Source organism: Misgurnus anguillicaudatus, chromosome 22, assembly GCF_027580225.2.
Source record: "Misgurnus anguillicaudatus chromosome 22, ASM2758022v2, whole genome shotgun sequence".
Classification (NCBI taxonomy): Eukaryota; Metazoa; Chordata; class Actinopteri; order Cypriniformes; family Cobitidae; genus Misgurnus; species Misgurnus anguillicaudatus.
The window spans coordinates 14013972-14041373 of record NC_073358.2 but is presented as its reverse complement, the minus strand read 5'-3'; the positions used below and the strand labels follow the sequence as shown (position 1 = coordinate 14041373).

The 27402-nt window shown below is 44.3% G+C and overlaps 1 long non-coding RNA gene across 1 annotated transcript in view; it reads left to right on the top strand.

Moving 5' to 3' along the window:
* Positions 1 to 26170, top strand: part of LOC141358961 (uncharacterized) — a 62134-nt gene extending 35964 nt beyond the window's left edge. The window contains exons 2-3 of the long non-coding RNA XR_012365533.1: positions 10323 to 10383; positions 25677 to 26170. This is a non-coding gene — a long non-coding RNA (uncharacterized lncRNA). The remainder of the gene's footprint in view (positions 1 to 10322; positions 10384 to 25676) is intronic.
* Positions 26171 to 27402: the final 1232 nt, after the last annotated feature.

Sequence of the window (27402 nt, the reverse complement as noted above, 5' to 3'; positions counted from 1 at the left end):
ACAACAGATGGTGTAAAAGACAAATGTGAGACTGCAAACACACATGCTTCAACATCTGAGAGTGTTACATTTGAATGAAACCTGCAAAACACACAAGCACATAGATACAATGCAAAGGCCAAAGGTCAAAGTCAGCTCACATGGATGCAATGCCTACAACAGATGGTGTAAAAGACAAAAGTGAGACTGCAAACACACATGCTTCAACATCTGAGAGTGTTACATTTGAATGAAACCTGCAAAACACACAAGCACATAGATACAATGCAAAGGCCAAAGGTCAAAGTCAGCTCACATGGATGCAAGGCCTACAACAGATGGTGTAAAAGACAAAAGTGGGACTGCAAACACACATGCTTCAACATCTGAGAGTGTTAAATGTGAATGACACCTGCAAAACACACAAGCACATAGTTACAATGCAAAGGCCAAAGGTCAAAATCAGCTCACATGGATGCAACGCCTACAACCGATGATGTAAAAGACAAGAGTGAGACTGCAAACACACACATGCTTCAACATCTGAGAGTGTTAAATGTGAATGAAACCTGCAAAACACACAAGCACATAGTTACAATGCAAAGGCCAAAGGTCAAAGTCAGCTCACATGGATGCAAGGCCTACAACAGATGGTGTAAAAGACAAGAGTGAGACTGCAAACACACATGCTTCAACATCTGAGAGTGTTAAATGTGAATGAAACCTGCAAAACACACAAGCACATAGATACAATGCAAAGGCCAAAGGTCAAAGTCAGCTCACATGGATGCAAGGCCTACAACAGATGGTGTAAAAGACAAGAGTGAGACTGCAAACACACATGCTTCAACATCTGAGAGTGTTACATTTGAATGAAACCTGCAAAACACACAAGCACATAGATACAATGCAAAGGCCAAAGGTCAAAGTCAGCTCACATGGATGCAAGGCCTACAACAGATGGTGTAAAAGACAAAAGTGAGACTGCAAACACACATGCTTCAACATCTGAGAGTGTTACATTTGAATGAAACCTGCAAAACACACAAGCACATAGATACAATGCAAAGGCCAAAGGTCAAAGTCAGCTCACATGGATGCAATGCCTACAACAGATGGTGTAAAAGACAAAAGTGAGACTGCAAACACACATGCTTCAACATCTGAGAGTGTTACATTTGAATGAAACCTGCAAAACACACAAGCACATAGATACAATGCAAAGGCCAAAGGTCAAAGTCAGCTCACATGGATGCAAGGCCTACAACAGATGGTGTAAACGACAAAAGTGGGACTGCAAACACACATGCTTCAACATCTGAGAGTGTTAAATGTGAATGAAACCTGCAAAACACACAAGCACATAGTTACAATGCAAAGGCCAAAGGTCAAAGTCAGCTTACATGGATGCAAGGCCTACAACAGATGGTGTAAAAGACAAAAGTGAGACTGCAAACACACATGCTTCAACATCTGAGAGTGTTACATTTGAATGAAACCTGCAAAACACACAAGCACATAGATACAATGCAAAGGCCAAAGGTCAAAGTCAGCTCACATGGATGCAAGGCCTACAACAGATGGTGTAAAAGACAAAAGTGAGACTGCAAACACACATGCTTCAACATCTGAGAGTGTTACATTTGAATGAAACCTGCAAAACACACAAGCACATAGATACAATGCAAAGGCCAAAGGTCAAAGTCAGCTCACATGGATGCAATGCCTACAACAGATGGTGTAAAAGACAAAAGTGAGACTGCAAACACACATGCTTCAACATCTGAGAGTGTTACATTTGAATGAAACCTGCAAAACACACGAGCACATAGTTACAATGCAAAGGCCAAAGGTCAAAGTCAGCTCACATGGATGCAAGGCCCACAACAGATGGTGTAAAAGACAAAAGTGAGACTGCAAACACACATGCTTCAACATCTGAGAGTGTTACATTTGAATGAAACCTGCAAAACACACAAGCACATAGATCCAATGCAAAGGCCAAAGGTCAAAGTCAGCTCACATGGATGCAAGGCCTACAAAAGTGAGACTGCAAACACACATGCTTCAACATCTGAGAGTGTTACATTTGAATAAAACCTGCAAAACACACAAGCACATAGATACAATGCAAAGGCCAAAGGTCAAAGTCAGCTCACATGGATGCAATGCCTACAACAGATGGTGTAAAAGACAAAAGTGAGACTGCAAACACACATGCTTCAACATCTGAGAGTGTTACATTTGAATGAAACCTGCAAAACACACAAGCACATAGATACAATGCAAAGGCCAAAGGTCAAAGTCAGCTCACATGGATGCAAGGCCTACAACAGATGGTGTAAACGACAAAAGTGGGACTGCAAACACACATGCTTCAACATCTGAGAGTGTTAAATGTGAATGAAACCTGCAAAACACACAAGCACATAGTTACAATGCAAAGGCCAAAGGTCAAAGTCAGCTCACATGGATGCAAGGCCTACAACAGATGGTGTAAAAGACAAAAGTGAGACTGCAAACACACATGCTTCAACATCTGAGAGTGTTACATTTGAATGAAACCTGCAAAACACACAAGCACATAGATACAATGCAAAGGCCAAAGGTCAAAGTCAGCTCACATGGATGCAATGCCTACAACAGATGGTGTAAAAGACAAAAGTGAGACTGCAAACACACATGCTTCAACATCTGAGAGTGTTACATTTGAATGAAACCTGCAAAACACACGAGCACATAGTTACAATGCAAAGGCCAAAGGTCAAAGTCAGCTCACATGGATGCAAGGCCAACAACAGATGGTGTAAAAGACAAAAGTGAGACTGCAAACACACATGCTTCAACATCTGAGAGTGTTACATTTGAATGAAACCTGCAAAACACACAAGCACATAGATACAATGCAAAGGCCAAAGGTCAAAGTCAGCTCACATGGATGCAAGGCCTACAACAGATGGTGTAAAAGACAAATGTGAGACTGCAAACACACATGCTTCAACATCTGAGAGTGTTACATTTGAATGAAACCTGCAAAACACACAAGCACATAGATACAATGCAAAGGCCAAAGGTCAAAGTCAGCTCACATGGATGCAATGCCTACAACAGATGGTGTAAAAGACAAAAGTGAGACTGCAAACACACATGCTTCAACATCTGAGAGTGTTACATTTGAATGAAACCTGCAAAACACACAAGCACATAGATACAATGCAAAGGCCAAAGGTCAAAGTCAGCTCACATGGATGCAAGGCCTACAACAGATGGTGTAAAAGACAAAAGTGGGACTGCAAACACACATGCTTCAACATCTGAGAGTGTTAAATGTGAATGACACCTGCAAAACACACAAGCACATAGTTACAATGCAAAGGCCAAAGGTCAAAATCAGCTCACATGGATGCAACGCCTACAACCGATGATGTAAAAGACAAGAGTGAGACTGCAAACACACACATGCTTCAACATCTGAGAGTGTTAAATGTGAATGAAACCTGCAAAACACACAAGCACATAGTTACAATGCAAAGGCCAAAGGTCAAAGTCAGCTCACATGGATGCAAGGCCTACAACAGATGGTGTAAAAGACAAGAGTGAGACTGCAAACACACATGCTTCAACATCTGAGTGTTAAATGTGAATGAAACCTGCAAAACACACAAGCACATAGATACAATGCAAAGGCCAAAGGTCAAAGTCAGCTCACATGGATGCAAGGCCTACAACAGATGGTGTAAAAGACAAGAGTGAGACTGCAAACACACATGCTTCAACATCTGAGATTGTTAAATGTGAATGAAACCTGCAAAACACACAAGCACATAGATACAATGCAAAGGCCAAAGGTCAAAGTCAGCTCACATGGATGCAAGGCCTACAACAGATGGTGTAAAAGACAAGAGTGAGACTGCAAACACATGCTTCAACATCTGAGACTCTTAAATGTGAAGGTTAGGGTTACGTCTCTACGAAGTTCCTTGGCCGAGTTGACGTTTGCCACTTTAGGAAATTTGTGAAAAACGCTTGTATTCAGAGCACATTTTCTCGGCCGAGGAAGGTCGGAGAGACTTACGTTTGGATTTGTTGGAAAGGCCCGAACCAGATTTTTCCAAACAACTCTAAGGTCTAGGACGTGGGCCTCTCGGGGGCGGAGCTACGGGCATTGAAAATAGTGAAAAGGTAAACTATTCAGGGCTTTATATCTTGGCCCATCAAGATCGGAGAGACTTACACTTGGGTTCATTAGAAAGCCCCGAACCAGACCTTTCCAACAAGCCCAAGGTCGAGGGCGTGGCCCTCTCGAGGGCGTAGCTACGGGCATTTGAATATATAAGCTCATTTGTTATTTCTCCGGAAGGAGAGGTCTTAGAGACCTGGAGGTGGGGGCGTTTTAAAGGGGGCCGAGAGTGCTCTCAAATGACACCAACCGCACGTCTCTATGACGTTCCTTGGCCGAGTTGGTGTTTTCTGAGTTGGACGTGGGCTTAAAACTAGGGTTAGGGCTAGGGTTGGCAACTCGGCCCGGGTAAACCCCGCACCGATGCAATTTTGACACGTGGACAGGGGCGTGCCACGTTACGGGAGGCGGGAGTTTTGGAGTCGAGCGTCCTTTCTCGCCCCACGCGCAAGGATCGCCCGACTCCGATTTATCGCAGTATGCCTTCGCGGTCTTTGCCAATCTTTTCGGCCATAGCGGCGCCTAAACAAGGTCGCAGGATAACGCCGTCGCATGGGGCGCATCAGGGACCATTGACGATAAACATACAAAAAAATCGTAACGATCGGAGCGCGTCAGCGTAACCGCTACGGAAAAGAATGGCCGTAAATTGAACGCGACCTTTTTCCGGGAAGGTTCCGCAGGCCCCAAATCGCACGACTCGGCACGTCCCAGGTCACCGGGCGACATATTGACGCCAGGTGCCGAAAAGGGGATGTTGCGACATTTGAGGCAAAAAACCTCTTCAAAGCTGTCTTGTGCTCTTATGCCCCTAGACCCTTTCGACGAGCCTCCGAATCGGAGGGTCGCGCGCTTTCGAATCACGTGGGAGTGCGGAACGTCACGCACCGACCCTTCCTCGCTCCCCGCGTGACGTACGAAAAGATCGAGACCGTCTGACTTTTCCTTGCCGTGTCCGTTAAGTCGCTATTGTGCCCGATCGCCATTTACACTTGTTTGCCATTTTCACAAATTTTCATTTGTCGAGCTGCCCCGGGAGCCTTCCCGGGCACCGAAAACGGACGCAGAGGTAACGTTCGGGCCCTCGAACAACCGTCCGGAGGCGTTCAGATCCAGGGCCGCGTCCTGCCAAACTTGGCCCCAGAAAGACCCAGAGGCCCGTGCCCCGGGGCGACGAGAGACGATTTTCCGCACTTCACGAAAAGCAAAGTCCCGAACACGGGGCACATTCCCAGGGCGTACGGGAGATCGAACAGTTCCCATTAAATCAATGTTATTTTTGTACAGGGCCCACGGTCGTCGCCGAAACGGGCGCACCGCGCCGTTGCACAGGCCGCCGAGTAAGGTTAAATGGCAGCAGGGTGGAACACTTGCTCTGTGGGAATGATGAAGACTACTAATGGGTCATTGGGCATTATAGTGGCTCTGTGGGCGATGAGGAAGACTATGATGAAGGTTTAATTGGCATCTGGGCATAATAGGGCTTTTACGGCCTCAATGAACAACAATAACAGGTAAGTGGGTAAAATAATGCTTTGGCGGGCAGGGAGAGAAGACCCCCAATGCAAAAAAGCCCCCGTGGACAAATAAGGGCTTGGTGGTCTGTCTGAGGGACACTAATGGGTAAGGGGGCATTATAGTGGCTCTGTGGGCGATGAGGAAGACTATGAAGAAGATTTTATTGGCATCTGGGCATAATAGGGCTTTTACGGCCTCAATCAACAACAATAATAGGTAAGTGGGTAAAATAATGCTTTGGTGGGCAGGCAGACAAGACCCCCAATGCAAATAAAGCCCCCATGGACAAAAAAAAGGGCTTGGTGGTCTGCCACTACGTAGCCCACGGCTCAAGGGTGCCCCTGGTGGTGTCCATTTCCCCAATAGTGGGGGTCTTGGTGTCCTTCCTGGCGAGTAAGGGCAAAATGACATGTAGCCATCGAGTTAAAGGGCAAACGGGTGACCACGAAAGGGGAGCAAGCCAACGGACCCACTAAGTAGACAATGGCAATTTATTTGAATGGGCGAAAATCCCACAAACCCCCTAAATTCCCTTACACAAGGACGCGACACTGACGCGCGCGGATTCTACGCGTTACAAACTAATACTTTTACAATGTATTACATTGATGAAAAAGGGAATTAAACTTGTTATTCCATATATCACTGAAATAAAACAAAGGGATTAAAAGATGTCTGAATCATATCATTCCTACCTGTATGTGAAACTGCACGTTCTCCAGGAGCTTGCATTGATTCATAAGCGTTCAAAATATAAAATCCATTTGCAGTTTTGTGCATAAACGTATTAATATTCCATCGGATTTAGTATCAAATAATGTTCAATATATATAGTTTTTCAATACCGTATTCACACAGTCAGGCTGCGTCCGAAACCGCATACTGTATAGTAGGTACTGAATAAGATGAAGTTTAGGATTCTAAAAATATGCATCCAGGACTCCGCTATCCATATACGATACGAAGCTTGGGTGGCAGCCGAGGCTGCTGCGTCCTCCACGGGCTCTACTACACAGCAGAGTCTGAGGCTGCCGCCTCTTCTCCGGGCTTCTCTGCTTTGTTCCTCCATCTCCCTCAGCTCTTCGCTGTATTGTGGCTCTTAAAGGAACACCCGATTCTCTCAACTGCTCTTCGAAATCCCCTTCTGCCATTTTAACCTTAAAACTACATTCCGCCATTGTTATTCAAACTTTTCCACGAAGCAATAGCCTGTTAGCTTAGCTTCTAAAGATGGCTGACACACTATCTTTACATTCTGTGTGAAAACACGTAAAGGCTGCCCTCTAGTGGTGGAGGCATTGCATTTTTTCTTATTTACATAAAGTTTAATTGGATATTTTAAAGTGAAAATAACATAATATAGACATGTTACTGCAATGTTTTTTTATCTTGGGTATCTTCACATTGGAGTCCAGAGTTCATATTAAAAAAATTGGTTTAGAAATGTTAAAAAGATCCTGAGATATGAACTACTTCCTGTTTGGCGACTACGCCACAGGTATATTTTGGGCTGTGATGGGCAAATGCTTCCGAAAATCAAAAATCCTTCTAGTAACTTTTGTGAGGCTTGGTCCAAGGATCGTGTACATGGAATTTCATGAAGTTTCGACAAAATTTGTGACCTGTGAAACTTTTTTAAGGTTTTGTGTTCTATCCAATATGGTGGAAGAACGACATGGATCTGTGACTTCATCTTCTCAAGCAACTTACACCGGTACTCAGGGCCGGCCCGAGGCATAAGCGAACTAAGCGGCTGCGTAGGGCCTCGCGGCCACCAGGGGGCCCCCAATCGTTTTTTTGTACATTTAATTTTTTTTTTGTACATTTAAGTAACTTATACAAGTAATATAAATGAATGAATGAACACGAAGAATAAATGAATAATTCAAGACAAGAAAATTCTGATTTGCAGACAACTGCTGTGTGTCTGTAGTGCTAGCAGTTGAGTCAAGCGCAATATAGACACCTCGCGTGAATTGACAATTTGCGGAGGTGCTAGTCACTGTAATAAATAGTAAGCCATGCCACAAAAAAAGGATGTATCCCTCTGGTGCCGAAAAGAGAAAGTAGAAAAGGACAGAGGAGGAGAAAAAAGAGCAAGATAAAGGTATGTTTGCATGATTATTAACAGTATGTTTAATTTGTGCAGCAGCAGTGGTGTGACAGATCGCAGTTGATGCGTGATTGACCCACAGTTCGTCTCTCATGCGATTTGCGGATTAATAGGGAAAGTTTATCATTTGCACGTGTTTGAAAGGCTTGCAAATGTTAACATTTCAAGTGATTTTAAACAATTTAACCCGCAAAAAGACGCTAAAGTGAGCAGGTTTATGTTAAATGTGTCCGGTCCAGCTCTAGTCAGAGAGGTGATCTTCACTACGCCCACCAGAGATCAGAACACTTAATTTTTAAACTTTAGAGAGAGTTACGCTACTGTGTGTCATACTGAAGCCCATTAGCATAAATTTGAGGGATAGAGCACTTAAAAACAATGTAAGGTTTTTATGCTGCGCCGTTTGTAATTGGTCCTCCATCTGTGTGCGTGCGCGCTTAAGTGCACTCGGTAGTGCACACATGTGAAGACGCGTTTCAGCAAAGCAAAAAAAGCAAGCGAACATAACATCTTTCTCTTCTTGACAGGGCACATACAAACAAAATGATCTCCAAAGTGCTCTTTTTCCAATAAAACATTTGTTTATGTATTAGGTTTATATGTATAGATTAGGCAGAAAGCACAGGTCCGTGCTTCTCTTAAAGAGACAGTAACCTCAATTAACCTACTTAAAGGGGTCATATTATGAGATTTTTTTAAAGATGTAAAATAAATCTTTGGTGTCCCCAGAGTGCTTATGTGAAGTTTTAGCTCCAAATACTCCACAGATAATTTATTATAGCATGTTAAAATTGCTAATTTGTAGTCTTGAGCAAAAATGTGCTGTTTTTGGGTGTGTCGTTTAAAATACAAATGAGCTGATGAAATGCAAACACTGATCACTATGATGGTGGTTTGTTGTAATTGAAACTCAATTGTGCTGTCAAGTACTTTTTTCTTTCTCTCTGTGCTATGGCAGTGCTGTGGTTGGATATTGCAGATAAAGGGGGTGGTATTATTGTAATTCGCTTCGCTACCTACCTCACAAAACAGGCGAAATCTGAACGACCTAATTTTTCACACGCTTGCAGAAAATGGCTTACCCAAACAAAGTTACTGGGTTGATCTTTATTACATTTTCTAGGTTGATAGAAGCACTGGGGACCCAACTATAGCACTTAAACATGAAAAAAGTCAGATTTTCACACTATGACCCGTTTAAATTTGTGTCTTTAATGTTAATCAAGCAATCCAAGACAAAGAGAAAATCACTTCTGTAGCTCTAAAAAATAAAAATTATATTTAATTCATACAATAAAGACAGTGTTATGATTCATTTGATTTGATTTCTGAACCTAATGCTAATTTTAGGCCTTACTTAATGTGCAAATTTGTTCTTTTTATAAATGTTTGTAATTTCTTTATTTTTTAATAAAAAAATGGTGGGAGGGGGGCCCCCAAACAAATTCTGCTTAGGGCCCCTAAGGGGCTCGGGCCGTCACTGCCAGTACTGCCCGAACATTTTAAAGTTTGAACGGTGTCTCTGCGTCAAATGGTCTGGCCGCTAGAGCTGACACAAAAAATCTACCCGGGAATAATAATAATAAGAAGAAGAAGAATAAAGCTTAAGAAGAACAATAAGTGTGCTTTTGCAAGCACACTTAATAAATAAAAGACATAAAAATAAAATAAAAACCGTCATCAGTACAGTTTCTTTCCAGAGGACATTTTTATACAAAAGATAACAGTAGGTAATTGCATTTATGTTGCAATAATTTTCCATACACATTTTTACGGCCCATCTTATTTACATGTCTAAATACAGTGAAATACTTTTCCATCTTTGCAAAAATATATCCATCTTCATTTGTAGACATGCAGTCATTTTTTCCATTATAGACTTGTTTCAGTCTCTGAGTCCATTGAGCCAGACTTGGAGGCTGTTCTTCTTTCCAATGCACTGTTATCATTTTTTTGCTATCAGTAACAATATTCGCAGTACATATCTCTCTTCATCATTATAATTTTTTTTGGACAATGATCCCAACAAATATACCACTGGATCTAAAGGTATCTTTACCTCTAGTATCTTGTTGATTTCTTTTTAACACATTTCCAAAATTCTTGAATTTTTGGGCAATCCCAAAAAATGTGTGTATGATCTCCTATTTTACCACATTTTCTCCAACACAATGCCCCTGATGTTTCTTTCACAAATGCAGAGATCATATGAGGTGTGTTGAAATATCTAATTTTTAATTTCCAGTAAAATTCTTTCCATAATTGAATATTAATGCCCTTATGGCATCCCTTCCATAATTCTTCCCAGATGTCATCTTCAATTATAGTATTTAGTTCCAATTCCCATTTTCCTTCAACATCTCCTGTGTTTTGTATAATATTAGTTATCAGCCTTTTATATAAATGAGACACATGTCTTTTAATTGGAAAATGTTTTTCTGTAATATTAATAAAGTATTCTTCAATTTGTCATGACTTCTGGGTACCACACTACCTGTTATAATTAATTATAACCATTCTTTTCATTCACAGGCGTTGTTGGATTCCGGTGCGGAGGCCTGTCTCTTGGATGCTGGGTTGGCCAAGTCCTGGGGTATTCCATTTTTTCCTCTTTCTTCTCCTCTGTCTACCTGGACATTGAAGGGTCAGCATATGGCTGTGATCACGCATCACACACTCCCTGTGAGTTTGTTTGTTTCTGGCAATCATCGTGAGGAGATTGAATTTTATCTATTAAAGGATTCATAATCGCCAGTCATTTTAGGTCATGACTGGCTATCCAAACATAATCCTCACGTTGATTGGCAGAACAATGTTGTGTTGTCATGGAAGTCTTCGTGTTATGTTTCATGTCTTGGTCCTGCTTCTTCTCCTGTCTCTTGTTTTGTTTCGCATGTTCCGGCTGTCAATCTCTCAGGGGTCCCGACGAATTACTCTGATCTGCATCAGGTATTCAGTAAAGCCCGGGCCACTTCTCTGCCTCCTCACTGGTCGTATGATTGTGAGATCAAACTCCTTCCTAACACTTCTTCGCCTAAGGGTCGTATCTAAACCAGAAAGAGAGCCAATGGATAAGTACATTAGTGAAGCTTTAAAAGCCGGTCTCATTCGCCGCTCCTCGTCTCCAGCCGGTGCTGGATTTTTCTTTGTTAAAAAGAAAGACGGGTCTCTTCGTCCGTGCATTGATTATCGAGGGCTGAATAACATTACTGTTATGAATAAGTACCCCTTGCCATTAATGTCATCAGCATTCGAGTTGTTACAGGGAGCGCCCGTATTTACCAAGTTAGATCTGCGTAAGAGGGCGATGAGTGGAAGACAGCCTTTAATACACCTTCGGGACACTGGGAATATTCCGTTCTGCCGTTCGGGCTTTGTAACGCTCCGGCTGTCTTTCAGACCATGGTCAATGAAGTGCTGGGTGACATGATCAACAGATTTGTCTGTGTGTATCTCGATGACATTCTCATCTTTTCTCCCTCCATGCAGATACACACTCAGCATGTTCGCATGGTTTTGCAATGGCTATTAGAGAATCAACTTTTCGTTAAGGCGGAGAAGTGCGAGTTCCACAAGGAGTCGGTTTCGTTTCTGGGTTTTGTTATTGCAGAGGGAGAGATTTGTCCCGATCCCGCTAAAGACGGTTGCCGATTGGCCAGTACCCGACACCCGGAAAGAGCTTCAGCGATTTCTGGGATTCGCCAATTTTTATCTGCGTTTCATCAGAAATTTTGGTCAGATCGCTAAACCTCTTACCGCTCTCACTTCACCTAACGTGTGTTTCCGTTGGAATAGGGAGGCTCAGGAGGCCTATGATGATTTAAAGTTCCGGTTCATCTCTGCGCCTGTCCTCTCTCTTCCCGATCCGGCTAAACAGTTTATAGTTGAAGTGGATGCATCTGATGTCGGGGTAGGCGCCATTTTATCTCAGAGATCGTCTATTGATGAGAAACGAAATTACGACATAGGAAATCGGGAGCTGTTGGCGGTTAGACTCGCTTTGGGTGAGTGGCGTCACTGGTTGGAGGGAACCTCGGAGCCCTTTCTGGTCTGGACGGATTACAAGAATCTTGAATATATCCGTTCGGCCAGAAGACTAACATCTAGGCAGGCTCGTTGGGCACTTTTCTTTGATTGTTTTAACTTCACCCTCTTGTACCGGCGTGGCTCGAAGAATACGAAACCTGACGCTCTCTCCCTTCTGTTCGAGAAGTCTGATTCGGAGCGGACTGAGACCATTCTCCCGGAGGGGAGAGTGGTCGGTGCCCTCGTGTGGGGAATCGAACAGCGGGTGAGAGAGGCTGGTCGGGAGGGGGAAGTTCCGGAGGGGTGTCCAGCGGGTCGCCTATGGGTTCCTGAGCGTTTACGTTCCGATGTCATCCGGTGGGGTCACGAGTCCAAATTTGTCGGCCATCCAGGAATTCGGAGAACGTTGGCAGTTTGTATTAGCCTGTTCGGTTTGTGTCCTCGTAATAAAGCATCTAATTTACCTCCCGCTGGTCTGCTTAAATCTTTGCCCATGCCCTCCCGCCCCTGGTCTCATATAGCCCTTGATTTTGTCACCGGCTTACCGGCATCTTATGGTAACACTGTTATTCTAACTGTGGTGGATCGCTTTTCTAAGGCGGTTCATTTTATTCCCTTACCCAAGCTTCCTTCTGCCAAAGAGATGGCTCAGGTTTTGATCAATCAAGTCTTTCGCTTACCCGGTATTCTGACTGACGTAGTGTCAGATAGGGGTCCTCAGTTCATCTCTCATTTTTGGCAGGAGTTTTGTAGACAGATTGGTGCTATGGCCAGCTTGTCTTCTGGTTATCACCCGCAGACCAATGGGCAATGCGAAAGGGCTAATCAGGATCTTGGTAGAATGCTTCGCTGTCAGTGGTCACAATATCCAAATTCCTGGTGCGATCAGCTTCCGTGGGTTGAGTATTCTCATAATTTTCTTTCCATTACGTCTACTAATTTGTCCCCGTTTGAACTTTCCATCGGTTATCAACCTCCCCTTTTTCCATCACAGGAGCCCGAGGCAGCGGTTCCGTCTGCGTTAGCTTTTGTGCGCAAGTGCAGACGCACTTGGAGGAGAGCTAAAACTCTTTTACTATCTAATTCCAGACGAACCAAAGCTGCGGCTGACCGTCATCGGCGACCTCCACCCCGTTACGTTTGTGGTCAAAGGGTATGGCTTTCTACCAAGGATCTGTCTCTCCTTGAGCCTTCTCGTAAGCTGGCTCCGCGATTCATTGGGCCATACAGCATTTCCAAGGTCATTAATCCGTGATGGTAAAGCTTAAGTTACCCCTTTCTCTTGGTCGGGTTCACCCTGTTTTTCATGTAACCAAGGTTAAACCTGTGATATTTCCTCGCAATAATCCTCCCGTCTCTGCCCCTAAACCCCCCGCCCCTCGTCTAGTGGATGGTGCCCCTGTCTATACAGTTAAGAGGTTACTAGATTCTCGCCGCAGGGGCAGAGGTTTTCAGTATCTAGTGGATTGGTAAGGATACGGTCTGGATGAGAGGAGCTGGGTTCCGGCTCGGGATATACTGGATCCTGAGCTGATCGAGGACCTCTGTCGGCGACAGGGTGAGTCTCCCGGTCCGTCTGGTGCCGGCCTTGGGGGGGAGGCTACTGTCATGACTTCTGGGTGATCGATGGTTGTGTGTGGGGTATGTGTTTGTTTATTTACCTGTGATGACGGTTCCTCATGCGTTCACTAACCCCGCCCGCTCATTTTGGTAATTGTTCACCGGTGGTGTCTTGTTTACTTTTTCCTTTATATTGCACGCCATCCTGTCTCTCGTTACGCGCTCATTGTTTTGGTCACAGTCTTGCTGCCTTGCCTTGTCTTGTCGGACGTGTCTGTGCTTTCTCTCTAGTTACAGGAAAGCAAACACGGGTAAACACAAGAAAAACGCTCAGTAATGCTGCTAGGGGCAAACAAGACTTTGCGAAGATAGAGTGGCAGAGTCCCAGGTTGCATTATGGGGAATGAAGTTCAATATGCGGCTGAATGGGAAGTACCGGGAGCATTAGCACTGACATCTTTCACAGAAACACCCCCCCCCCCGCGAGCGGCTCCAGACGCGGGAAGTGTTCTTTCGAGGATGACCTCGGGGCCAAGGGGCTGGTTTATCCGGGTGTAGTCTGTGGAATTCATGGATAAGGGCTGGGATCCAAGATGTTGCTTGCGTTCTCCCACGACCTCTCCTCAGGACCATACCCCTCCTAGTTGATGAGGTATTGGAGGTTGGAGCCCTGTCGTCTGGAGTCCAGCAGCTCGCTGACCAGATAGGCCTCTTCACCGTCCACCATAAAGGGAGGGGGCCCTGATACTCCAGAATCTACAGCCGCTCCCGGATCCTCAACGGGTTTGAGCAGGGAGACATGGAAAGTAGGAGAGATGCGGTAATTAGGAGGGAGATCTAAACGGTAGGACACAGGATTGATTTGTTTAATGATCTTGAAAGGACCAACATACCTGGGACTCAGTTTCTTGCAGGGGAGACGAAGTTTCAAGTCTCTGGTCAAGAGCCATACCAGCTGACCGGGTTCATAGTTGGGTTCTAGGCTTCTGTGGCGGTCTGCTTTATCCTTGACTCTTTTGATGGCTCGAGACAGATGAACGTGAGCTTGTTGCCAAGTTTCCTGACTGCGAGTGAACCATGCATCAATGGCCGGAATGTCTGCGAGTTCTTCATCCCAGGGAACATGGGGGGTTGATACCCAAGGACACATTGAAAGGGAGAGAGACCCGTGGAGGTTTTCTTCAAAGAATTCTGTGCATATTCCGCCCAAGGTAGGAAGCGACACCAGTCATGCTGATTCTTATGGCAGTAAACTCTAAGAAATTTGATTAGTTCCTGATTGAGACGTTCTACTTGACCATTAGATTGAGGGTGGTATCCGGAAGTGAGACTGATGTTGATGTTTAGAGCTTTGAAGAATGCTTTCCATACCTTGGACGTGAATTGTGGACCCCGGTCGGATACAGTGTCTTCGGGAAGTCCGTAGTACCGGAACACACAATGAAGCAGTTGTTCCGCGGTTTCCATGGCAGATGACAGCTTGGGCAGAGGGATAAAATGACAGGCTTTAGAAAAACGATCAATGACGGAGAACACTACTGTGTTACCTTCAAACCTGAGTAGATCTGTCACAAAGTCCACGGCAATGTGGGACCATGGCCTTTGTGGAATCACAAGGGGTTGGAGGTGACCAGCCGGATTCTGATGCAGGGTTTTGCTGGCTGCGCAGGTGGTACATGCGTTTACCACAGAGCTGACATCAGGCAACATAGACTGCCACCAAAATTTATTCTTTACCATAAAACGAGTAGAGCTAACGCCCGGGTGTCCGGAGGAGAGAGATGTGTGTACCCATTGAATGACTTGCTTCCTGTGGCATGGGGGAACGTAAATACGGCCTGCAGGGCATTCAACTGGTGGTGGATTGTGATTGTTAAATTGGTTAATCTCTTGCATGACGTTCCACTGAACAGTCACTACAATGAGGGAGGGTGGGATGATGGGCTCAGATCTGATACTTTGGGGTGAAGAATCATACATCCGAGACAGAGCATCTGCTTTGGTGTTCTTGGATCCAGGACCGTATGTAATGGTGAACTGAAATCTTGTAAGGAACAATGCCCACCTAGCTTGACGAGTGTTGAGACGCTTGGCAGATCTTAAATACTCCATATTGCGATGGTCTGTGAGGATCAAAAATGGGTGTTTGGCGCCCTCTAGCCAGTGCCGCCATTCTTCCAGAGGTTCATCGCCAGAAGTTCTCGGTTGCCTACATCATAGTTTCGTTCGGCTGGGTTCAGTTTTCGAGAGTAAAAGGCACAGGGATACACTTTGCTAGTGTTACCTTGTTTCTGCAAAAGTACAGCACCCACACCTGAGTTGGAGGCATCCACTTCAACTATGAAAGGCTTCTCAGGGTCTGGATGATGCAGGATGGTAGCTGAGGTAAAGCGAGTCTTTAGGTCTTTAAAAGCGGATTCGGCGTCAGGGTTCCAGGAGAGCTTGTGGTTAGACTTCTGCACTAGGGAGGTTAAGGGAGCTGCAATGATACTAAAGTTCTTAATAAAGCATCGGTAGAAATTGGCAAAACCCAGAAAACGTTGAAGTTCCTTCACAGTGGTGGGTCTGGGCCATTGCAGTACCGAATCCACTTTTTTTTCGTCCATGGCAACTCCATCTGGACTGATGACATACCCCAGAAAGGATGTTGAAGTCTGGTGAAACTCAAATTTTTCTGCCTTAGCGTAGAGCTGGTGTTCAATGAGGCGTTGTAGGACCGTTCTGACATGTATAATGTGTTGTTCCATGGAATCCGAATAAATCAGAATGTCATCGATGTAGACAATTACGAAGCGATTGAGCATATCTCGGAGCACATCATTAATAAATGACTGGAACACAGATGGACTGTTAGATAGCCCGAAGGGCATTACCAAATATTCATAGTGACCATCGCTGGTTGAAAATGCTGTCTTCCACTCATCTCCCTCACGAATACGAATCAGGTTGTAGGCATTACGTAGGTCCAACTTACTGTAGATCTTGGCGCTGCGTAACTGTTCCAAAGCAGCTGGTACTAAAGGTAAAGGGTAGCGGAATTTCACAGTGATGTCGTTCAGTCCACGATAATCGATACAGGGGCGTAGACCACGATCCTTCTTGCCCACGAAGAAAAACCCTGCCGATGCTGGTGAAGTAGAATGACGTATGAAACCCTTCTCCAGCTCTTCCTCAATGTATTTCTTCATAGCTTGTCGTTCAGGTTCAGATAAAGGAAAGATGCGCCCCCTAGGTGGTACAGTGTTGGGTAGCAGTTCAATGGCACAGTCACTGGGTCGATGAGGTGGTAATTGCGTAGCTTTGGTTTTGCTGAATGTGATGGGCAGATCTGAATACTCGTGGGGAACATTGTCAGGTAAACTGGTTACTGGATTAATTTGCGATGTACATACAGAGAGTTCAGCAGACTTACTCAAACAGGATTTCAAACATTCATCGCTCCAATTCAGAATGTGCTTCTCCTTCCAAGAAACGAGCGGGTTGTGAAGATGGAGCCAAGGAAAGCCCAAGATGATTGGGTTGTGAGGTGATGAAATGACATAGAATGCAATTTCTTCAGTATGATGAGTTCCAGTGACAAGCGTAATACTGTGTGTGATATGAGTGATTCAACCGGTGCCCAGCGGTCGTTCATCTAGCGCTGCGATAGAGAGAGGAGGTACACAAGGGGTTACTGAAATACTGTGAGATTTCACTAGTCTTGAATCAATATAGTTTCCTGCAGCCCCCGAATCGAGTAGTGCTTTAGATGTTATCTTCGACTGCTGCCATGACAACGTAACAGATACTTCCATACATTCAAAGACAGTAGAAGGTATTGATGCACTCACCCGTCCAAGACGTGTTTGTGATGGTCGTGTGGGACAGACAGCGAGAACAGGACCAGCTTCACCACAATACAGGCACAATCTTACACGGAATCGGCGTTCTCTCTTATCCACCATGAGACGTGCTCGTCCTACTTGCATGGGTTCACTCACATCAAATGAAGATGCTGCGGGAATATCAACTCCTCGTACAGATCTACGACTGCGTACTAAATTATCAACTCGGATGGACATGGTGACGAATTCATCAAAACTCCTCCCCTCATCGCGACAAGCCAGCTCAGACTGTAATTCATGATTTAATCCTTGACGACACAGAGTCTTTAACGTATCCTCTATCCAGTTGGTTTGCGCAGCGAGAGTGCGGAACGTAAGTGCATATTCAGCGGCTGTGTGGCGTCCCTGACGAAGATTTAATAGCTGTTCTCCAGGGTCTCGGCTTCCAGCTGGGTGTTCAAACACAGCTCGCATGGTGCTCTTAAACTCATCAAAAGTACAGTGGTTAAAATTTCCTGCTGCCCATAATGCCGTGGCCCACGCCAATGCTCTTCCGATAAGCAAAGAACAGATTAAAGAAATCTTACCGACCTCCGAGTTGTATATATTGGGTTGCTGGGCGATGAAAAGCTCACACTGCATGAGGAAACCTTTACATTTGTCGGGGGTACCATCAAACTTTTCGGGGAAAGCCAAACGGGGTGTAGTTGAGACTTGGGGCGTGGCTACGGGTCAAGGTGGAGGAGGAGTGGGTGTTGGAGTAGCAGCGATGTTAGCCGATGTTGCTAAGCTCTGAACAGAGCGAACCAGTTCCTCTGTGAGGGATGTTAGCCGAACTAACTGTTGCTGATGAGCCGCCAGGATGTTTGCTTGTGAGGACACCTCGCCAGTAGGCTGTGCCAAGGTTGCTGGATCCTGTGGTGACGAAGTCTTCTGTGACGAAGCAGACAGGTTAGGTTCCATTTGCAACTCTTTATTCATGTTAACACTCAGCAAACAGTAAGTAAAAAATGGGCAAATCCAGATAATCAAAACGTGTACACAATCCAAAATCGGGGCAGGCAGATATCGTTCATATACGTTACTCAGTCCGAGATCGGGGCAGGCAGAAAGCAGTCGTAATCGATAAACAGTCCAGGGTCAGGGCAGGCGGCAATCAACAGTAATCCAAAAACAGTCCAATATAAACACCAGAAAGCAAACACGGGTAAACACAAGGAAACGCTCAGTAATGCTGCTAGGGGCAAACAAGACTTCGCAAAGATAGAGTGGCAGAGTCCCAGGTTAAATAGACCCGCTGATACGCTACAGCTGGTGTGTGATCAGCGGGTCACAGTGCATTATGGGGAATGAAGTTCAATATGCGGGTGAATGGGAAGTACCGGGAGCGTTAGCGCTGAAATCCGTCACAGTATGTTTTATCCATTCATTTTCAGTTTTAATTTTAGTGCCTGATTTTATGTTTATATAAGGTAGAATGGATAAGGGTGTCTCCTTAACTGAACTTTGTTCTATTTCCACCCATCCTGATTCTTTGTCATTTTTAATACAGGCCTCTACTGCAGTTAGTTGGGCTGCCCAGTAATAATATTTTAGGTTCGGTAAACCTAGGCCTCCTTTATCCTTTGATAAGAGTAAAGTTTTGAATTTTATCCTGGGTTTCTTTTTATGATGTTTTATTAACAAAGTTCGGGAGGAACACGTTCAAATAATCAACATAATCACCTCAACTATGACCAGCTGTTGACAATCAGCAATCAGCTATCCACCTGATCGGCATCAACAGAAACCTATACAGACTGGAAACCAACTCACCCTCATTCCTCGATAGTTTCAGCATGAATTGAACATTGCTTAAAACTTAAGACAAACATCAATCAACGCCAACATCTTCTCTAAGAAGTTCCATAATCTTCACATCTCTCTTCAACCAACTCTTCCATCTACAAAATCCACACCCCGCCGCAAAGCCACAAACTAAACAAGGAAAGATCACAAAGCTACATCTCTACTCACCAAAAGGTTTTCCATCCTCGCAAGAGCGGTTTCGTCAGACCGCGCCAGCAGGCCTTCAGCCTGTCCAGGTTGTGATCAAGATAATTTTTTCGCTCCGAAGATCGCCGCAAAGCAGCCTGCCATGCACTGCATGATGCAACACATCCCAGCGATACAGGTTTTCCATCCAGCTCAAGCATGTTTCCGCCAGCGGTGTTATAGCCCTGCTTTCACAAACCTTTCCGTCTAATTTCTAACCCTTTCCCCTGTCTGTGGCCTGCGGCTCCACCATCGGGCTCGAGCACGAGGCTGCCTCCGCTAGCAGCATATGCCCGGACGCCCCTACATTTTCCCCCTTGTTTTCTTATAGTTATAAATCAAACCGGTATGACATAGATACACAGCACACATTAATTCGTAATTTGCATCATGTTGCCAGTTGCGCAAGAAATAACTTCAAAGCCACATGCACACTGGCAGTGGAAGCAGCTCCCGTTCTCCAACAGCTACATTAATTTAATTCCATACTGGGAAACGCGATCGTTTTACATAAGAAACACAACCCGAGCCCATATTGATTCCTGCCCCGCATCTGCAGGTGACACATTGATGTTGTTCCGCTGGCTCGTGTGCGTACCCTGCTCAGGGGTTGCTTTTCCTGAGCAACGGCATAACGCGCTGCTAAACCACATACTGTGCATAGTTGGAGAGGCCAGCTGGCTTGTCATGACTATTTCCCGAAAACATAGCAACTTTGTCGCACATCCGTCGCTGAACTATGTTGGCTCAACAATAAAGTAAATGATGTCAAGACAAATTAATCTGTTCAGATCGATTTAATTTCCTCTTATTGCTGTAAACATCACATCATAGCTTTTGTTGTCACGTTTTAGTTCTCTGTTGTTTAAATCCAAGATTCGTCTTTCATTCACAAGTTTCCTTCTACGTCACTCATTCCAGGGATTCCCCAGGGTCTTAAAGCTCGTAGTTCTGCGCAGTTTTCCAAAAACAGCGCTTCAATTCTGTTTACAACCTAAAAGACATGATACAGACTTTGTCTATATTTAGATTACGGTTATAGAAATCACTGCATGTTGCTTTCTTATTTGTTTAAAAGCATGATCTACCCAAGTCTACATGTTATACTAACTAGGAACTATACTTCTAACCACAGCCGTCCAACTGATATTTGGACAGTTAATGCGGCTGATAAATAACGTCACTGAGCCTGACTAAACTTAAGAGCACTTTATTTGAGATCTTTTCAAATAAAAGATCATGTCATTTAATTCAACATGGATAAAAGTGCAATTTTAAATAAATTATTAATTGATAAATAATGTTCTATTAAAGAAACGGATTTTGTTTGTACCCTATTGCCATCCATCATAGTTCTTAAAAAATAAAATTAGAATCGGCCAAAGCATGTATCAGCATGTCACAATTAAAGTAAAACTGAAATTCTGAATTAGCAAAGGAAATTGGAACCAGTGCATCTTCACTTGAAACCCCCACCTCAAATGCCTCTTTAGATACCATCCTCCAAGCTGTATCCCCCAGAATCCTACAAACCTACCCAACCCCTTGAAAGAGCTTCAAGACCTTCTACTCTTCTTACAACCTGTTTTTCCTGATTTTGTCCCTACTCACCATCTCATTCATATCCTACCTCAATCACCACAAGAACCTCAAAGCCAGCTCCATTAAAGGATGCCTAAGTGGAATGCAAAATTTTCCACAAACTTCTTTTTCGGCTCACCCTCGCCAGTAATAGCCAGCACCCAGACATCCACGCCCGTTAGGAATCCAAAGAACCCACCCGTCCTGATGCAAGACAGCCAGTAACCTTAGAAATACTCACCATATGCATCTCCACCCTTTGTCAAGATTTCCACTCCACTAACACTACCCTCATACTCTACGCAATGTTCATTCTGGCCATCACTTGCAACTTCAATCCAAATAATCACCCAACAGTTTCAGATCTATCACTTCTGGACAACGATACCATTTCTTATTCCATCAAACAAAGCAAAGGCCATTCCATTTACATCTTCAACTTCCAAACACCAATTCAACCATACCAGACTCTCCTAGCATATCTACATTCCAGAGACTCCCAGGCTAGATCCACATCAAACCCACTCTTCACAGGTGACTCAAATCACCGGGTTACACGCTTCCGGTTCCAAAACACCTTAAATCTGTCCTACTCCTATCTGGCTTCCCAGCAGACCTCTTCTCCAAAACCTACATTCGATCGAATCGCTCCAACATCAGAGAAGCTCAACGAACTTTCATCAGCGGATCCCACCAGCTCCAAGACCACATAAACTATCAGACTTTATCCACTGCCGCAGCAGTGATGTTTCCTCTGCTCCCGCAGGAGCACCCCCCTTTTTTTCCCCTGCACTCTACTAACCTCCACTGCTATGGAAGTGGTTTCCCTCTGCTCCCGCAGGAGCCCTCCCTTCCACAATTTCTCCACCGCCACAGCAGTGATGTTTTCCTCAGCTCTAACATCAAACCGCTCCCACATCAGAGAAACCCAACAAACCTTCATCAGCGGATCCCACCAGCTCCAAGACTGTATAAACTATTAGACTTTATCCACCGCCGCAGCAGTGACATTTCTCTGCTCCCGCAGGAGCCCCCCCTTTTTTCCATGAACTCTACTAACCCCCACTACTATGGAAGTGGTTTCCCTCTGCTCCCGCAGGAGCCCTCCCTTCCACAATTTCTCCACCACTACAGCAGTGATGTTTCCTCTACTCTCACATCAAACCGCTCCCACATCAGAGAAACCCAACGAACCCTCATCAGCTGATCCCACCAGCTCCAGGACAACACAAACTATAAGACTCTCTCCACTGCATTGATTTTTCCCTCTGCTCCCGCAGGAGCCAGATTTTTACTAAAATCCACTGCCGCAGTAGTGGTGTTTTTACCATCTCCCGCAGGAGACCTGTTCTCCATTGCTGCAGCGGTGTCATTTTCTCTGCTCCCGCAGGAGCCCTGCTTTTACTAATCCCCATTGCAATAGCAGTGATGTTTCCCCTGCTTCCACAGAAGCTCTACTCTCCACTGCCGCAGCAGTGACATTTCCTCTGCTCCCGCAGGAGCCCTGTTTTCCACCGCCGCAGCGGTGTTGTTTCCTCTGCTCCCGCAGGAGCCCTGCTTTCACTAACCTCCACTGCTATCGCAGTGATGTTTCCCTCTGCTCCCGCAGGAGCCCGTTTCCACAATTTTCCTACACTGTCGCAGCAGTGATGTTTCCCCTGCCCTCGCAGGAACCCTTTTTTCACAGCGGTGCCTTTCCTCTGCTCCCGCAGGAGCCCTGCCTTCCACTAATCTCTACTACCATCGCAGTACTGTCTCCTCTGCTCCCGCAGGAGCCCTACATTTCACAAATTCTCCACTGCCACAGCAGTGATGTTTCCTCTGCTCCCCCAGGAGCCCTAATTTTCACAATTTCTCAACTGCCGCAGCAGTGATGTCTGTACTGCTCCCGCAGGAGCCCCACCTTTCACAATCTCCACTGCCACAGCAGTGTCACTTTCCCTACTCCCGCAGGAGCCCTGCTTTTCACAATCTCTGCTCCCGCAGGAGCCCTGTTTTTCCCAACCGCTGCAGTGGTACTATTCCCTCTGCTCCCGCAGGAGCCATGCCTTCTCACAATCTCCACTGCCACAGCAGTGTCACTTTCCCTGCTCCCGCAGGAGCCCTGCTTTTCACAATCTCTGCTCCCGCAGGAGCCCTGTTTTCCCAACCGCTGCAGTGGTACTATTCCCTCTGCTCCCGCAGGAGCCATGCCTTCTCACAATCTCCACTGCCACAGCAGTGTCACTTTCCCTGCTCCCGCAGGAGCCCTGCTTTTCACAATCTCTGCTCCCGCAAGAGCCCTATTTTCCCAACCGCTGCAGCGGTCCTATTCCCTCTGCTCCCGCAGGAGCCATGCCTTCTCACATTCTCCACTGCCACAGCAGTGTCACTTTCCCTGCTCCCGCAGGAGCCCTGCTTTTCACAATCTCTGCTCCCGCAAGAGCCCTATTTCTCCAACACCACAGCGGTGCTGTCTCCTTTGCTCCCGCAGGAGCCCTGCTCTTACAATTTCCCCACTGCCGCAGCAGTGATGTCTCCCCTGCTCCCGCAGGAGCCCTGTTTCTCCACCGCCACAGCGGTGCTGTTTTCTCTGCTCCCGCAGGAGCCCTGCTTTTCACAATTTCCAACTGTCACAGCAGTGATGTTTTCTACTATCCCGCAGGAGCCCCGTTACCTCCCACTTTACATTCAGCAATTTTTTGGGGGGACACACACAGTTCCCGGCTGCTGTCCGATGCTAGTTTGCGATCTTTTGGGGGATTGTTCTGGGTTCGGGCCTAAGGCTGAGCCCGGAACCCTCTCCCCGCCAGGAAGCGCTCCGGGCTCAGTCCATTAATGAGCTCGGAGCCCTCTCCTCGGACAGCACGCCAAATACGCATATTAATAACTCTGTTCTGAATTATTTGTAAGTGTGAACTCGTGAAATGATGTTTAATTAACAAAGTTCGGGAGGAACACGTTCAAATAATCAACCTAATCACCTCAACTATGACCAGCTGTTGACAATCAGCAATCAGCTATCCACCTGATCGGCATCAACAGAAACCTATATAGACTGGAAACCAACTCACCCTCATTCATCGATAGTTTCAGCATCCCTCCACCTCCCCTTCTCCGCACGATTGCATAGTCACCTTACTAACCAGAACAGGGGGGATTGTTCTGGGTTCGGGCCTAAGGCTGAGCCCGGAACCCTCTCCCCGCTAGGAAGCGCTCCGGGCTCAGTCCATTAACGAGCTCGGAGCCCTCTCCTCGGACAGCACGCCAAATACGCATATTAATAACTCTGTTCTGAATTATTCTCAGCATCAAGGCTGAGAAGCATTGCATTCCTTTTATTTTTTTATAGCTATTGATTATAAATTTAACGCCCTTCTCACAATAGATGTTAGTATTTTATAATCCACTCATAGAAGACTTTTTGGGCGATAGCTAGTACATTGTATGGGGTCTTTACCTTCTTTATGCAATACTGAAATTATGGCTTCGGACCACGATTTTGGTGGGTTTCCTGATCGTAGTGCATAATTATATACTTTACATAGTATTGGAGAAAGATCATTCATAAAAACTTTATAATACTCTCCAGAAAATCCATCTGTTCCTGGTGCGTTATTGTTTTTTAAATTCCTAATTGTTTCTTTAATTTCTTCTTCTGTTATAGGATCTGTTAATTTACATGCTTCTACCCTCAATATTTTTGTCAAATTAAGAGGTTTCAAAAATTTTATAATTTTTTCTTTTTTAGATTCGTGGTTTTGACCTCTATATAACTCTTGATAATATTCAGCAAAAGCATCTGATATTGCTTTGGGTTGGGTCTCAATGTTTTTCGTTACAGGATGTTTAATTTTAGGGACTATACGACTAGCTTGGTCCTTCCTAGGTTGAAAAGCCATAAGTCTGCTAGCTTTATTTCCCATTTCATAGTATGTTTTTTTTTATGTATCTAAAGGCTCCTTCTGCTTTGTATGTTAGTATTTCATCCAATTTTTTCCTATTCTCTTTTAACTCCCTAAGTGTATCTTCTTTTTTATTTATTTTATGTTCCCTCTCTAACCTCTTAATTTCATTTTCATATTTTTGTTGTTCTGAGTTTCTTTGTTTCTTTATTCTAGACCCAATAGATATAATTGTACCCCTTATTGTGGCTTTTCCTGCCTCCCACAGTATTGAAGGGGAGACATTACCATCATCATTAATGGAAAAGTATTCCTTCAATGCTTCTTGTATTTCTTGTTTAGTTTGTGGAATTGTTAACATTGAAACGTTTAGTCTCCAATATCTAAACTGTTTGTCTAACCCTAGATTCATTTTCATGATAACTGGGTTGTGATCCGAAATGGTGACTGGCTCAATTTTGCATTCTCTTACTCTCTTACTTTATATAGGTCTGCTTTTGATATACAAAAGTAGTCTATCCTCGAATAGCTCCCATGCACTTGAGATAGAAATAAATAAATAAATTAATGAATAAATTAAAACCTTTTTTTTCGTCAACACTTCAAAGCATGGTAAATCTCATTAATACTCTTTAGTAATATGCTGAAACTTTGAATTGGTTTTCGATTGAGTCTTAACTGCCAAATATGGCCGGCTTGCAATTTTGGCCTTTTCCCATGACCTTAAAATAGTATGTCATACAGAACCGTTTGCCACTGTACGTTAGTATTAACGACGGCAGTGGGGCCTCTGGCCTTAGTCAAACGAGTTCTGTTTCCGTTTCTAAAATCATCAACTATATGTAATACACTTAACCAGCAATAGTTAGCCTGTCCGGAACCGAGCTGACTAAAACCACATTACTGTGTGACACTTGTTTTCTATGTGAACGGCCCCTACGCTAATAAGATTTTGTTTCTCTCTCCCTGACAAACAGATCCAGTTCCGGTACATGTGAAAGTCGGCACACAACTGATCTACTAGCTGTTCTTCAACGTGATGTCCACCTGATGCCTGACCAAAGACCACCGGCAGAACCCGCTTAATCTCCGCTTAATCTCCGCTTAATCTCCTTCCGTTTCAATGTGTATATATATATATATATATATATAACTCCCAAGGGTTTTTTCCTCCTATGACTTTTTTTACTTCCCCGGCTAAAATTCCGGGGTTTTTTTCTCCTAGGGGGTTTTTCAACCCGGGGAGGCAGCCTTTTTGGGCTTAACTTCTATACGTTACATTAGTAATACGTTTGCTTATAATGTTGATTTATAGCCATAGCAAATTTAACTGCTTGTGCTATCGTTTATTATGTTGTGCTATCTGTCGATTTTCTGTGCTTTTCACTGCATCTATTATGTAAAGCTGCTTTGATACAATTACCAAATTGTGAAAAGCGCTATATAAATAAAATTGAATTGAATTGAAAAATGTAAAGTCTCTTTCCTTAGGGTGTGCATGTCGCCAGACATCCACTAACCCCATTTCTTTCATTAGGTTTATCATTTCCTTGGACATTTTAGATGGAGGCTTTGCTATTACAGGTGATCTGTCTAGTTTAGTTTTCAATATGCAGTTAAAGTCCCCTCCAATAAGTAAGATCCCTTCACTTTTATCCACAACTAATGCTGCAATTTTTTGAAGAAAAGAGGGCAGTCTTCATTTGGGGGCGTAAATGTTTACGATTGTTATTTGTATGCCTCTAAGTGTTCCAACCACCATAACATATCGACCCTCCTTGTCTTGGAAGGTTTTTTCATTGTTATAACACATCACTTTACTAAACAGGATAGCCACTCCTCTTTTTTTCTTATTTCCGAATGATAACCTATACACTTGATCTACCCATTCTCTTTTTAGTTTCAGGTGTTCCATCTCAGATAAATGTGTTTCCTGGAGTAATATTACCGCACTTTGCCATTTTTTTTATTGTCCAAAGATCTTTTTCCTTTTTATTGGGTTATTAATTCAATTTATATTGTAACTAACAAAATTCACAGAAGCCATACCCTTTGTATATTATATATACTATCCTCCTTGTTTGTATCTGTCTTGTATGTACATAGTGACAGATAAGAAAAGATGAAAAAAAGAAAGAAAAAAAGAAAAAAAAGAAAAAGGCTCCCTCATTAACATTACATTGAACAAGAGCTTCCATATGTCCCATTAGACACAGCTTTCAAACATTTTCTGAGTCTAATCCTAGGTGGTACTGTGGCAGAGAGGTGTGGCCTGTCCTCTCTGGGGAAAACATTGCACACAGTGCTGTTAAGACCCCTTTAAACATTTTGCACATGCATAAAAGAGGTCTAATTGAGTGTGATTCACTCATGTACCGTACTGATCTAGCATCCGTCTAACTTTTTAACATAAAGTATAGCAACATAACATTTAACTATTAGGGATGCTCCGATCGATCGGCCGCAGATCGGTATCGGCCGATAACGGCATTAAATGACTCGATCGGTCCTCGTTAAATTTGCCGATCTCGTGAACCGATCTTTCTGTTTACTTTTGTCATCATATGGCTCCTCAATGCGGCTGCAGTTAGAGACCATTTTAACGCAGTGAGAGCAGCAGCCTGTCATCAGTGCACGTGAACAGAGCGATCTCTGTCAAGTCTTAAAGCTGCAGTAACCTAATTCATCTCTCAATAAAATCAC